Source organism: Podarcis raffonei, chromosome 2, assembly GCF_027172205.1.
Source record: "Podarcis raffonei isolate rPodRaf1 chromosome 2, rPodRaf1.pri, whole genome shotgun sequence".
Lineage (NCBI taxonomy): Eukaryota > Metazoa > Chordata > Lepidosauria > Squamata > Lacertidae > Podarcis > Podarcis raffonei.
The window spans coordinates 56012460-56026501 of record NC_070603.1 but is presented as its reverse complement, the minus strand read 5'-3'; positions in this window follow the sequence as shown (position 1 = coordinate 56026501).

Here is a 14042-nt window from a genome sequence, read left to right as displayed (position 1 = left end):
AGAAGTGCAGCTGAACACATAATAACTAACCATGCTATGCTGTGAAAGATCCAGTCGTACAGTCAGGCAAATTTAGACTCAGGGATTACTATTACATTTAAATCCCACCTTTCCTCCAAGGTGCTCAAAGTGGCATATTTCCTCTCCCCATCTTAACCTCACAACAGCCTTGTGAGGTGGGTCAGGCTGAGAGATAGAGACTGGTCCAAGATAGCCCAGTGAGCTTCATGACAATGTGGGGTCTCCAACATGTTAACCACTGCCCCACACAGACTCCTACAATGGCCAACCAGTTGGGAAGCCCACAAGCAGGACACTTTACTGCCCATTCCCCCAGTTTGGCAAGATCCTTTTGGAGCTTTTAACAATCCCTTCTGGTTAAACCACCCTAAACAATCCAGTATCATCAGCAAACCCGGATTCCCCACTGCTCACTCCTAGCTCTAGATCAGGCTTCCTCAACCTCAGCCCTCCAGATGTTTTGAGACTACAATTCCCATCATCCCTGACCACTGGTCCTGCTAGCTAAGGATCATGGGAGTTGTAGGCCAAAAACATCTGGAGGGCCGAGGTAGAGGAAGCCTGCTCTAAAATAGATCATTTGTGAACAAGTTTTAAAGCACATGCTCCAATATTGATACTTGGGAGACTACACTTTCTCTCTGTTGGGAGAACTGTCCATTTATCACTAGTCTCTGCTTCCTGTTTCTTCACCACTTACTTACTGATCCACAAGAGGAGCTTACCTCATCTTGCTTTAAGAAGCCTTTGCTCAGGGACTTTTGTCAAAAGCTTCTGGGAAGCCTAAGCACACAATGTCAACTGAATCACCTCGGCTTGTTGGCACTCTCAAAGAACTTGTACAGCTTGCTGAGACAAGCTATCCTGGTTCTGCTTTAAAATGACAGTCGTCTTTCTATATTCTTAGTAATTCTACCTTAAAAAACACACGCTTTCCTTCAGTTTTCCCAGAACAGATGTTAAACTAACTGGCCTGTAATTTCCAGAATCTCCCCTGAATACATTTTTAATAACTGGTGTTATATTGGCCACTTTCCAGTGCTCGGTTTAGAATTCTCCAGTGGATGCTGTCCAGACCTATGGATTGGTCAGCTTCTTGTCACCATTGTTCGCCTCAATTCCTCAGACTCGCTGACTGTGAAAATTGGTTGAGGCACTGAGATGTGCCCTGTATCTTTCGCTGTGAAGAAGTCAAATGCAAACAATTCCTTCGGCTTCTCTGCTATATCCTTATCTTCCCTTCAGCACACCTTTGACTCCCTCTTTGCTTTTGCTCCTTATGTTTTTAGCAATGTGCTCCTCACCTTCTTTTTTAGCATCTTTTACTGTCTGCTTTTTTATTTTGCCAGAGTTTGTGTTCCCTCTTATCCTCATTTAGACAAGACTTCCACTTGCTAAAAGAAGCCCTCTTGCCTCTAATAGCTTCTTTGACTCTGCTTGTTAGACATACAGGCATCCTCCTTTGCCCTGACGGTACTCAGGAATCATAGAAATGTAGAGTTGGAAGGGACCCCGAGGGTCATCTAGTCCAGCCCCCTGCAATGCAGGAATCCTGCCTATGGCCGTCCCTGGGTGGGCTCGAATCACAAACCTTCTGGTTAACAGCCAGACGCACAAGTGCATTGTGCCATGGGATACGGATCGCTCTTTGTGATCTACAGCATTATGGTCTCCTGGAATGGACCTTTAGATGGGAGGTGTGTGTTACTTCACTTACTGTAAAACATGGCAAGCCAACACTGCTGAGTTTGGGGAGGCCCCATGCTCATTTTGCTAAATTGAGCCTCAGGCCACTGCTCAGGCCAAATGGTAATGTTTCCAGCTGATTTCATGAAGTGTTCCTGCTTTCTAAAAGCAGAAGGACCAAGGTTTCATGCAGACCTTGTGTTTAGTCTGAGAGCCCTTGTCTTAGAACATAATCTCAGATTTGTTGTGGACGGTTATAGCTATTCAGCAACAAGGCAAAGGTGTTGTGTACATGAGCACAGATACTCTCTTTCATATATAAGAGCTCAGGCTTAGCCTTTGTTATAGGCACTTACCTGGCACTGACTGCTGCTGTTTCTGCAGACAGAAAACCTCTTTGGGTACACGGCACACTCTGAAACCCAAGTACTATTGTTCCTCAAATGCATCTTCTACTGAGTTTTAATTTCCTGATCTCACCAGAAAGTTACTATATTGATGGTGCCCTTGTTATGTTTGCTCCTACCCATTATAATAAAATCGGATACATTTTGATCTGTAAATATTGTGGTTTACTGCTCTTTTCTCTTGTTTCAGATTACATCAGTTCTCTAGCATATTCCAGAAAGTGCAAATGGACGTAAAAACAAGCTCTATGGGAAATGCAAGGTCCTACAAGGCCACAAGAAACTGCAAGGTGTCAAAAAGTGGTCAAATACTGGCACCTGCAGTCTGAAGGGCAGCATTACTTCATTCCCTGATACTATTTCCCAAACACTCTGCCCTGGGGAGAAAGTGGGTGGTAGTCAAGCCATTCTGATTTTGCTGCTTCAAAGCACAGCAACCAATTATGTTTTAAAATCAAAGTTCGCTTTTCTATTTTTGTATATCTATAAAACAATTAGTCCAGAACAGGAAGGTTCAAACGAGAAACAAACTCTAGCAGGGAATCCACCCACATAACAAATTAAAATGCTTTGTGCTCCAACCATTGTTGTGGAAGCATTTGAATTAACTCAGGCTCATTTTTTTGCAGCTCAGACTAGCATACAGAGTAATACTTAGCAGTGAGACTGGCCCAATTCGCAAGTGATGCTAAACCATGGTTTATTAAATGATGGCTTCTTAAAGCACGGTTTAGCATTATGTGTGAAGCCAGGCCTACTCCTTAACTATGGTTAAGTAGCCAATACCACTGGAAAGCTGCAAAGCGTAAAACTGCTAGCAAATTCAGGTTGCACAATCAAAGCTGATTGGGTACTACCTGTCTCCCTCCAACCCCCCGATGAAATGCAATAAAGCGATAGGAAATGCATTTGAAAATGTGGGAAGAAGACTTGCTTGATACAATGTCATATAACTTTCCCACAAACAAATCAGGATGATTGCTGGAAAAACCTGGGAGTGTTCTCAATGCAGGGAGGGGTCCAGGAAAGTCATGTTTATGTTTGGTCCTTATAATAATAGTTTATAATAATAATTTATTATTTATATCCTGCACATCTGGCTGAGTTTCCCCAGCCACTCTGGGCAGCTCCCAATCGAGTGTTAAAAAAAATACAGCATTATAAAAACAATACAGCATTATGATCTGCATTTGGTGAATTTCCTAGTGTTATGCAACCTTGGACCCCCCAGATGTTGTTCAGATAGAACTCCCATCATTCTTGACCATTGGCTAAGCAGGCTGGAGGGGATGGGAGTTGTGGCAACGTATGGGGGAACCAGAGGTCAAAGATGGAACATGATTGCTTACAATACATGCACTCGCAATAACAGCCACAAGGGGGAGCGCTGACCATATCTGCAGCCTCTGATTAGCCAACTGGGCCAAGCTCCAGAAACAACTGGAACTGATTCGCCTCCCTTTAAATGAAACATTTGATGATGATATTTTTCGGCTTGAATTCACACTGGTGAAAGAACTCTGTCTTCTTAAAAGATTGGCTTTCACCACTGCACTCGAGACAGGACTTATTAGAATCAGGACTCTTGGCAGGATCATAATGCCAAGCATATGAGGAGCTAGAAGCCATCTAAAAAGAGCCTAGATGGCTGTGTCTTGCAAGTCTTTAGCCATTGGACAGAGCAGCCATTAGTTTCTTAGCATACTTAGGATACTACAGTGGTACCTCGGGTTACATACGCTTCAGGTTACAGACTCCGCTAACCCAGAAATAATGCTTCAGGTTAAGAACTTTGCTTCAAGATGAGAACAGAAATCGTGCTCCGGTGGCGCAGCAGCAGCAGGAGGCCCCATTAGCTTAAATGGTGCTTCAGGTTAAGAACAGTTTCAGGTTAAGTACGGACCTCCGGAACGAATTAAGTACTTAACCCGAGGTACCACTGTATATCTGTTAAGGGTGCTGAGAGTTACAGAGCTACAATTTCCAAAGTGGTTTAACAGTCAATCCCTCTTCCTGGGGAACTCTGGAAACTGTAGCTCTGTAAGGAGAATAGGGCTCTCTTAAGGACTTTTTGGAATCCTTAACAAACTACATTTTCCAGGATTCTGGGGTGGGGTAGGGGGCCATGACTGTTTAAATTTGTATAATACTGCTTTAAATGTGTGGTGCAGATGGGACCTATGGTAAGTTTTACTGAGCCGGTTCCGAAGCCTGACTTCTTACACAATCCTTCTGTAGCAATTTAATCAGTTCTTCAATAAAATCAATTAGAAGCCAGCTCTTCTGTCGTTTGGGTTTGCCTCCTCCTGCTATTTTACTATTTTTGTTTTGTTTTGTTCCATGAACATCTCAGTGCCCCCACTTTTTTAAAAAAACAGCCAGATAATGATAAATAAAAGGTTAGGCCCTCCACATATTTGACATCTTGCCGTCAATCCCATTAATGCCATCTGATCCAATGAGATTTGCTGAAAAAGCCCCCGCCCCAAACACACAAACCCTGAGCAAAGGCAAAAATCGTAGACATCCCTGACCGGTCTTTGCAGTCAATACATAATTGCCTGGGATCTCGAAGCATTTCTTAGTTTGTCTTTTCTCAGTCCAGTGATTAGCACAAATGGTATCAGACAGGCCTGTTCACACAATGCCTGCCTGGTTTAATGTCATTCCCCTGGAACAGAGGCACTAGGAACCTAGACAAAGAAAACTCTGTCTCTATCTCTCTCTCTCTCTCGTATTCCATTGACATCCAGGCATTCAACCCAGAAAAATCGTCGCTTGCTTTTGTCTGTGGCATTTTTGAATGTGCCTTTGCAGAGAGTTCTGCGAGTCTTTTGCCAGTGTCAGCAGAATTTCATTATCTGTGCAGTACTGCAGCTCTGTGTTGAGATTTCCATTGACGTATGGTTCCTGTTAGGCTGTGGGTGTAAGCGTTCACTGAAGGTCAAATCATGACCACGGCGGAGGGGCAGTGGCAGTCTAGTGGCGCCCAGAAAGGGCTGTGTGCAATGGCTGGCAGCCATGAGATCAGGCGTTACGCTTAACTTGCTTGGAATTGAAGATGTTGCATCTGCCTTCCGTTCTGGGGAACTTGATTCAGCATTTTCATTGCATCAGCAGCAATGCAAAAAGAAAGGATTGCAGGCACAGCTTGAAAATAGTCTTGATGCACTCACGAAGGGTGCAAACTTATTTGGGGCTAATGGCACTGTGGGTTAAACCACAGAGCCTAGGACTTGCCTATCAGAAGGTCGGCGGTTCGAATCCCCACGACGGGGTGAGCTCCTGTTGCTCGGTCCCTGCTTCTGCCAACCTAGCAGTTCGAAAGCACGTCAAAGTGCAAGTAAATAAATAGGTACCGCTCCAGCGGGAAGGTAAATGGTGTTTCTGTGCACTGCTCTGGTTTGCCAGAAGTGGCTTAGTCATGCTGGCCACATGACCCGGAAGCTGTACGCCGGCTCCCTTGACCAATAAAGCGAGATGAGCGCCACAACCCCAGAGTTGGTCATGACTGGACCTAATGGTCAGGGGTCCCTTTACCTTTACCTTAAGGCTATAGAGTGCTATAGTAAGACACCACAGAAGTTTCCAGGCCCCTGGTGCACCACAATGATGCCATTGCCTAACCTAACCCATGTACTAGAGATTGTTTCGGGAGTGGGTTAAATTGGGGGAGGCAAGATCCACCCTTTCCTAGCAAGAATGTTTGTGAATATTCCATTACATCACAGGAGTGCTGCCAGGGCCTGATTTAGATGAAGAGAGGCCCTAGGCTACTTCACTTGTGAGGCCCCTCCGCACCCCCCACCCTCACGACTAGAAGAAAATGGAAGTGAAGCAAACAAAATTGAGTGAAGCCAAGGATGGTGGCGGGTATTTAAAATTCTGCAATTCACAATTTCTCCTCTAAAGGACATAAGACGTTATTGTTAAATACCATGGTGATTTTAAAAAATGCATAAAATTAACTTTTGCAATAGCTGAACTTTGTAAACATTTTGTGGAATAAGCATTATTTCTTAGGAAAACAAAGTTGTAATGTTATTTTTTAACATTCTTAAAATAAGGGCTGGGACTGTAGTTGTGTAAGAAGGCTAAGGGTCTCTAGGAGATAATTTTCAGTACCCTCAGCAATATTCAGTTTTCAGGATTCTTTGGAGGAAACCCTAGAACCAGTGCAAGTTCAATGTGTCTATAACCTCAGAGGGTACAGGAACAAAATATGTCTGTAGTTCCACTCAAATAGATGTTCCAAAGGCATATTAGGAACAAACATACAGTCCAAACATGGAGTTAAATGTACCTAAGTGTGATTGCTAGGGATGTGGGTAGCGCTGTGGTCTAAACCACTGTGTTGCTTGGGCTTGCCAATTGAAAGGTTGGTGGTTCGAATCCCTGCAACGGGGTGAGCTCCCGTTGTTCGGTCTCAGCTCCTCCAACCTAGCAGTTTGAAAGCACACAGTGCAAGTACATAAATAGGAACCACTGCGGTGGGAAGGTAAACGGTGTTTCCGTGCACTGCTCTGGTTTCACCAGAAATGGCCTGGGTAGGCCGAGTCTTCCTGTTATATACCTGCTGGGATTGACAAGGCATTTGACCCTCACCTGAATCTCATAGCTCTTGTGACAGGTGATTTGGTCTGCAGCCACAGTGAAATAAATAAAGAAGTGAAATAAAGGAGGAGATTGCCCACCAGATACCAGGCACTCTATTATTCAAATTAGGCCCCAGTGTTTTTCTTACAATCCCCTTTTCAATGAATTAATCCATTTTAATGTAGCATGTAAATTCTCAAAACTTTCTTATTTGTTAATTTGAGCAACTACTGCTCTCACTTCATTACAAACAGCATTTCTACCTGCAACACACTTGAGCAAACCTGCTCCTCTTCCTTTCACAGATACTTTGTTGCCATTTGCAACTGTAGCTGTCTCTGCCGAGTTATCATTAAACTCTTTGGGGGGGGGGGAATTAGCATCAGACTTCATGTGCATGGAAGTTGCCAAGCCAATTAACCAACTAGAAGGGTTACTGTTTATAGCACCAGTTTTCCTATAACTTGATATTGCTGGATAGTTCTGATGGACTGCAAAAGCATTTTTAGTTTGCTTTCTGTTGCCACCCTGGAACTTTTCTTTATTAGTGCAAATGAAGGAGAACAACTTTTCTCCTTGTATATATTGATAATATGATTTTGGTTACTGAGAACAAACAAGAATGTACAGAAACAAGATTGGGTGCAGGCCTGGCCAGGACATAGGCGTGACACACCTGTGACAAAGGTGACTTGTGTGCTTGCTTGCTTGCTTGATTAACAGCTGTTGGGAACTTCAAGGTCCCTGCTCACCCTTCTTATGGTCTTTGTACTGGACCTGGAGACTCCAATAGAGAGCATTCCATGTCAAGAAGGAGGGCAAGTGGGCACCCTATCAAATGACAAGGCAGCAGCTACACGGAGCAGGACCCATTCACTGGTGGTGCCCTTTGTATGGCTCGCTCATTGTATGGCAGTCTACTTAGCTTATACATAAATCTGGCACTGGCTATATCCTATACAGGAGCAGGGCCATCTTAACCGTTGGCACTAGGGGTGCACGGCACCAGAGCGCCGGGCTCTCAGGGACAACAGGCCAAGAGTCTGGGGCCGAGCACTGGAGTCCAGGGATGAGCCGCCGACAGTCAAACGGAGCAGAGCCTGTCGGAGTGCCGCAGGCTCTTCTGCTGCAGGCGGCTCTTCCCCAGACTCCAATGCTCGCCTCCGAACTCGCAGCGACTGCAGCAGCAGAAGAGCCCGTGGCGCTCCAACAGGCTCGGCTCCGCTTGGCTGTTGGCTCTTGCCCCAGCTGCATGGCAGCTAACTGTTTTGGCGCCACGCCCAGAGCGCCGTGTAATGTTGTGGTGGGATCCGCTGCGCGCCGACAGCATGGAAGGCAGCAACAAAACCCGGCGAATAGGCAGCTTCCTTTATCATTAGAGTCCCTTATCTCCCCTCCTGATCGCTTGCTGATCAGCTGCTCAACGGCTTTGTTTCAACACCCCCTTCCCTCTTTCTAAAAAAAAAAAAAAGCAGAATCTGCTTTTTGCCCCTGGGCAATTTGGCTCCAGGGACCACACATTCGCTCCATAAGATGCACAGACATTTCCCCTTACTTTTTAGGAGGAAAAAAGTGCGTCTTATGGAGCGAAAAATACGGTACTCACACAGTTTCCCATGCTTTCAGTTTGCTGCAGATTGAATTACAGTACAAGAAGACGGATAAAAGAATGAAATCATTTTGAAAATATGTCCAGTTTCTCCCAAAGAGCTCTCTGCACCATGTGTAAAATACAGCAACAAAACTGTGGGGAAATGACCAGAACGACAATTTAAATGTGAGACAAAAGAATACCATAGAAATCAACGCCCGATAACATAATGTTATGGAATTTGGCTGCCAAGATAACATTTGCCTCAACAATAGGACGTAGTATCCAATGAGCATGGGATACACAGAGCTGTTAAATTATGAATCTTCAGTCATATAGTAAGAATCCTGCTGGATCAGACCATAGGGCAGCATCCTTTTCTCACGGTGTCCAACTTAGATGGGAGGAAACCCCGAAGCATGAGCAGAGTGCAACAGCACTTTCTCCTCTTGTAATTCCCAGCCACTGGTACTCAGAAATATACCTTCTCTAATATCAGAGGTGTTACACAGCCATCATAGTTACGAGCCATTGATAGCCTTGTCTAAGCTCCCTTTAAAGTCTTCCAAAGAAGTACATTATACAGTAAACAAGGAAATTAGTTAAAAGAAATAAGGTAATAAGATGGGTAGGAGTTGAAGAAAAAGTTGATAAAGGCATAATCACTGTTTTAATGGGAAAGAAAAAAAGAGGGTCCTAGAAAAGGCAATGTGTCTGCTGCACAAAAATGTTAGCGATTAATTGGAAAGTTAAAAGGGCATGTCCAAGAAATGGAAATGAGGGCAGGTCACTAAGGACAAGTACAAGTGAATAGTCCAGACTTGCAGAAACAGAGTCAGGAAAAGTGAGGCAACAAAATGGGCCTTTTCAGGCACTTTGGAAGAAAGGGGAAGAAGAAACAGAAGGCTCGCTGCTCAGTGAGGATGGTGAAAGGGAATCAGCTGCTCAGCTCCTGCTTCTGTCTTCTCCCAAAATAGGCACCATGCACAAGTTGTGCAGCACAACCTCATGTAAGTAGAGAAACTGGTGGTGGGACAGTCAGGATTGCAATTCATGACTGATAAATAGGACCATGATCTTAAATAAATCCAAGTCTTCAGGGCTGAATGAATGGCACATCAGAGTATTAAAGGAACTTGCTGGTGTACTCTCAGAACCACCTCTGAGAAATCCAAGAGAAAGGGTTGAGTTGCCACAGGACTGGAGATGGGCAAATGTTGTCCTGATCTTAAAACAAAATACCCCCATAAATTTAAAGTGGGGGAAGCCATAGGGTGGTATAGTCTGACTTCGATGCCAGGGAAGATACTAGAACAGAGTGATGCAGCAAAATGTTCTGGGCTGCTTTCATTAGAATATAGTGGCTGGTTGTTATACCTTAGTTAATAAAACATCAATCAGTCTCTACAATTATTTCCTGGCCAAGAGGGAATATCATATAACGTGCATGAAACAGTGCTGTTCAACTGTCTGAACAGATTCAGAGTGTGCATCAGCTGGCTTACTTGACAGGCAAAACAGCATGTTTAGCAAAAATAAAAATAAAAATTGCTTTTATTGACAAAGTAGTTTTATTTTGCTTCGTTTCCCCCCCCACCTGACTAAAATTCTGTTTCAGAATAAGATGGACAAATGACACAGAATGCACTCTGATTCTGAAAAGAAGTTGGGATATTTAAAACATCTGTAACAATGTCTAATGACATTTTGTTTAAGGTGCTTTGTCATGCCGGGTATAGGAGCTACATCTGCTGCAGTAAATGCTAAGTTATAGATTTTGTTTTAAATGGGGCCAAACAAGCTTTTCATGTGAAACCTACTTGAAATTGCTTTTATTTTGCAATTTAAATAAATTTGCTTTAAATAGCTATTATGGGGAATGCCTTCTCTCTCTCTCTCTCTCTCTCTCTCTCTCTCTCTCTCTCTCTCTCTCTCTTGTTCATATGGAATTACTTATATCGACCAACTTCTGGAAAGTCTGCCCTCAGAAATGGAAACTGGGAAGAAGAACCAGCATATTAACAGAAAATAAAGACCTCTGTTCCAAACACAGAGCCCACAACAGCCTTGCCCAATCTGGTGTCCTTTAGATTTTGCTGGACTACAATTCCCTTCACCCATGACCACTAACCAACCAAGCTAGCTGGGGCTAATGGAAGTTGTAGTCCAATATATCTAGAGGGCAGCACCAGGTTGGGGGAGGGTGGCCTAGAATAGAACATGGCTGGCTGCGGGAGAACAACAGAGAGATAGGTAGAATCATAGAGTTGGAAGAGACCACAAGGGCCATCGAGTCCAACCCCCTGCCAAGCAGGAAACACCATCAGAGCACTCCTGACATATGGTTGTCAAGCCTCTGCTTAAAGACCTCCAAAGAAGGAGACTCCACCACACTCCTTGGCAGCAAATTCCATTGTTGAACAGCTCTTACTGTCAGGAAGTTCTTCCTAATGTTTAGGTGGAATCTTCTCTCTTGTAGTTTGGAACCATTGCTCTGTGTCCGCTTCTCTGGAGCAGCAGAAAACAACCTTTCTCCCTCCTCTATGTGACATCCTTTTATATATTTGAACATGGCTATCATATCACCCCTTAACCTCCTCTTCTCCAGGTAAATCCAGAAGACACTGAGTTAAAGTTATGCTCACAGATATTACAGAGTGGCTCGCAGCAAAAAATGGGGAGCTTTTCAAGCCATTCTAGCCATCTGAAAAAAATGGTCTGTGCTGATGCAAAGAAAACCACCTTGTTCATAAGGTGAGACACTGCATAAGAGCAGCACCAGGTTTAGAGAGGAACAGGCGGTCCGTCCGTCCCCCCCCCCCGCCAGGGCACCGAGCCGGTGTGTGTGTGCAAAATACTAATACTAATTCTAATAATACTAACACTAATAATGATGCCTCAGCCAGCATGACCCTAGGATATGGAGACTGATGGGAGCATGTATGTGCTACCTAGGGCTGATAGAATATGTAGTACAAAACTTCTAAAACACCAAATTGCAGAAGGTGAAGAGATGCAAAGGGAGAGCTCCCATATACAGCTCCTCCTGCAGTGGTGAGAAAAGCTACACTTGCCAAGTTTCTTCTTTCATACTCTAATTAAAGGCACAAAACAGGCCCTACCCTCCTTTGCCTCCGGCTTCCTCAAGGCTCACCCTTCAAGGAGCTGGAAATCCCTCGCATTTTGCAAATCTTTTACTGACTGTTCCTGTCATAATTAGATAATTTGCTACTCAAGGTGTTAATAAAAGAAATCAGGCTTCCTCATCACACCAACTCTCTAAGGAAAACTGCTGACATACATCAATTTATATGGCAATTTTATGTAGGACAAAAGAAATCCCTGCAGACATTTTTGGACGACAGATTCTCTCATTGTTCATCTTTCTGTCTATAACTCTTGCACTTTGCGGTGCACTTTTCATGGTGCTCAATCAAGGTACTCTGTGGATTTTTGTTTGTTTGTTATGGAAACCAATGCTTGATTAATAAAAGCCTGATTTCTTTCTATGTTCTTTTTATTGTGCATCCATGATGATTTGTGTCCATGGTGGTATCAGGAAACCTATACACTATCTTGCTTTCAATACACTGCAGTAGAGAACAATCTGGCATAGGATTTGCTGAAGTACAACACAAAGTTTAGCATAGTGTAGGAATGAATGGTGAATCTTCTCTTTTTAAAAAAGTTTCCATTTATGTTATGTTATGTTGTTATGTTATGTTATGTTATGTTATGTTATGTTATGTTATGTTATGTTATGTTATGTTATGTATTATGTTATGTTATGTATTATGTTCCTGCTTCATTGGGGGTAATTATTAGAAATCTATATCCTTCAAAAATGTTTAATACCCAAGTCTTTTGTGTATAGAAACTGCCTGCCCGCCCCCCAGAAACAAAAAGGAGAAAAAGTTTCCAGTAACTATTTGAAGGCTGCTAAGCAACACCGAGTGAGGGTTTCTGCTCCAAGCCATGATGTGTGCAAAAACTCTGCAATGATCAGCAAAAATTGCTATGCAAGTTTTCATATATTAGCCATTCTAAGCAAGTACTTAGTATCTGATTTTCAAAGCCATAATTTTGGGTGCATCACATTCCTAGCCCCTTAAGATTATTATTTCAGGAGCTCTGTTTTTCTCAACCATCTAGCTGTGTGAAGGAACATCGGAGGCTGCCTTAAATGAGTCAGACCGTTGGTCCATGTAGCTCAGTATTGTCTACACTGACTGGCAGTGGTTTTCCAGGGTTTCAGGCATGTGTCTTTCCTAGTCTAAGGAGAGCAGATGCTCCGTCACTGAACTACCATCCTTGCTGCTTCATATCCATTTGCACTTCTGAGCATTTGTCTCGGAACACATGGCAACGGAGCCATCTCGAGCTCCATTCACTTCAATGGTTCATTTGTTTCAAATCAAATGCGCGGCCCTAGTGTGAATCAGTCCTAGGCAGATTTCAGTTCTATCATCAGAATGAGTAGAATTATGGAAATACAAGCAAATAGTTAGATCTTTGTGTTTGGGACAACTGTAGCTGACATTTCCCCAGCCTCACGCAACTCTAATGGGAATCATGCTAGACTTCTCTAGATAATAATGCACTGCTTGTTGAATCTGAGATGCATATATGTGTCCATGTTACTCAAACAGACAGCACAAATGATGTTTTAAAAATGATAATAGAAAGAGTTATTGTCCTTGAGCCAAGCACCAACTTGTACTCCTTAATTAATTTGACACGTTTTGATAAACGACAGTGCACTGTAGAATAACAGTTTTGTTTGGCCTGTGGTTTTAATGATGATACTTGGAGCAGGACTGGAATTAGCCCCGTTGCACTAGTAGAAGTCCATGTGTGGGCTTCCACTAGTGGGACTAGTTAACTGCATCCCTCGCTTAATTTTTGTCCATTTTGCTATGAGTAAACTGCTAAAACTTGATTTATTTGTGTGAGGGCGTGTGGGGTTCATGCCACTTTATTATCATGCAAGAGAAAGAGAGAGAAATTTTAAAGATCGCTTACTATAGCAGGGAGATGAAGTCTTTGGCAAAGGAACAACCATATTCTAGCCCTATTGGACTTGTGTTGGCCAGACTAAAAGCTGAGGGGACATATGGTCTACTTAGATCATTTTGGTGCTCCTGTTTCCCCATCCCCTCATATTTGTTTTGAGCTCAGAGCTGGCATTGGTTCTTGCCATTCTATGGATGTGCCAAGAGAACCAGGAGGCTTTTGGATAGGGCCAACCCAAGGCCCCCTTTTACCTAATCCCCACCACACACTCCTTTCCCCTGTTTCCTTGCACCACTAGAGAATGGGTGTTTGCATAGGCGAAGAGGAAGCCTGCTTTTTCTGTGGTTCCTGGAATGCTGTCCTAGGGACCATGAGATTGTGCCCTTTTTCTAGTTCCTTAATATGACTTTATCAATATCTACACTAGCCTACTAATCAAGATACAAAATAATTTTTTCTTTTAAATAATTCAACACTTTGGAGTCAATTTCAAACAGATAATCAAAATCCATTTGTCTGTCAGTTAATTATTTCTTTATATCATTGATATTCCATTAACAGTTGACTGCATGGATAAAATTATTATATTGAACATGACGAGAGCTAGTCATTTCTCAGTCAGGTGTTGATAACCTTTTTCTAATCAGAAAGGAATAATACGAATTTAAGCAATGAAATCAGCAATTAATTATGAAGTGCTAATGAATTATCAGACATCTAAGACTTGG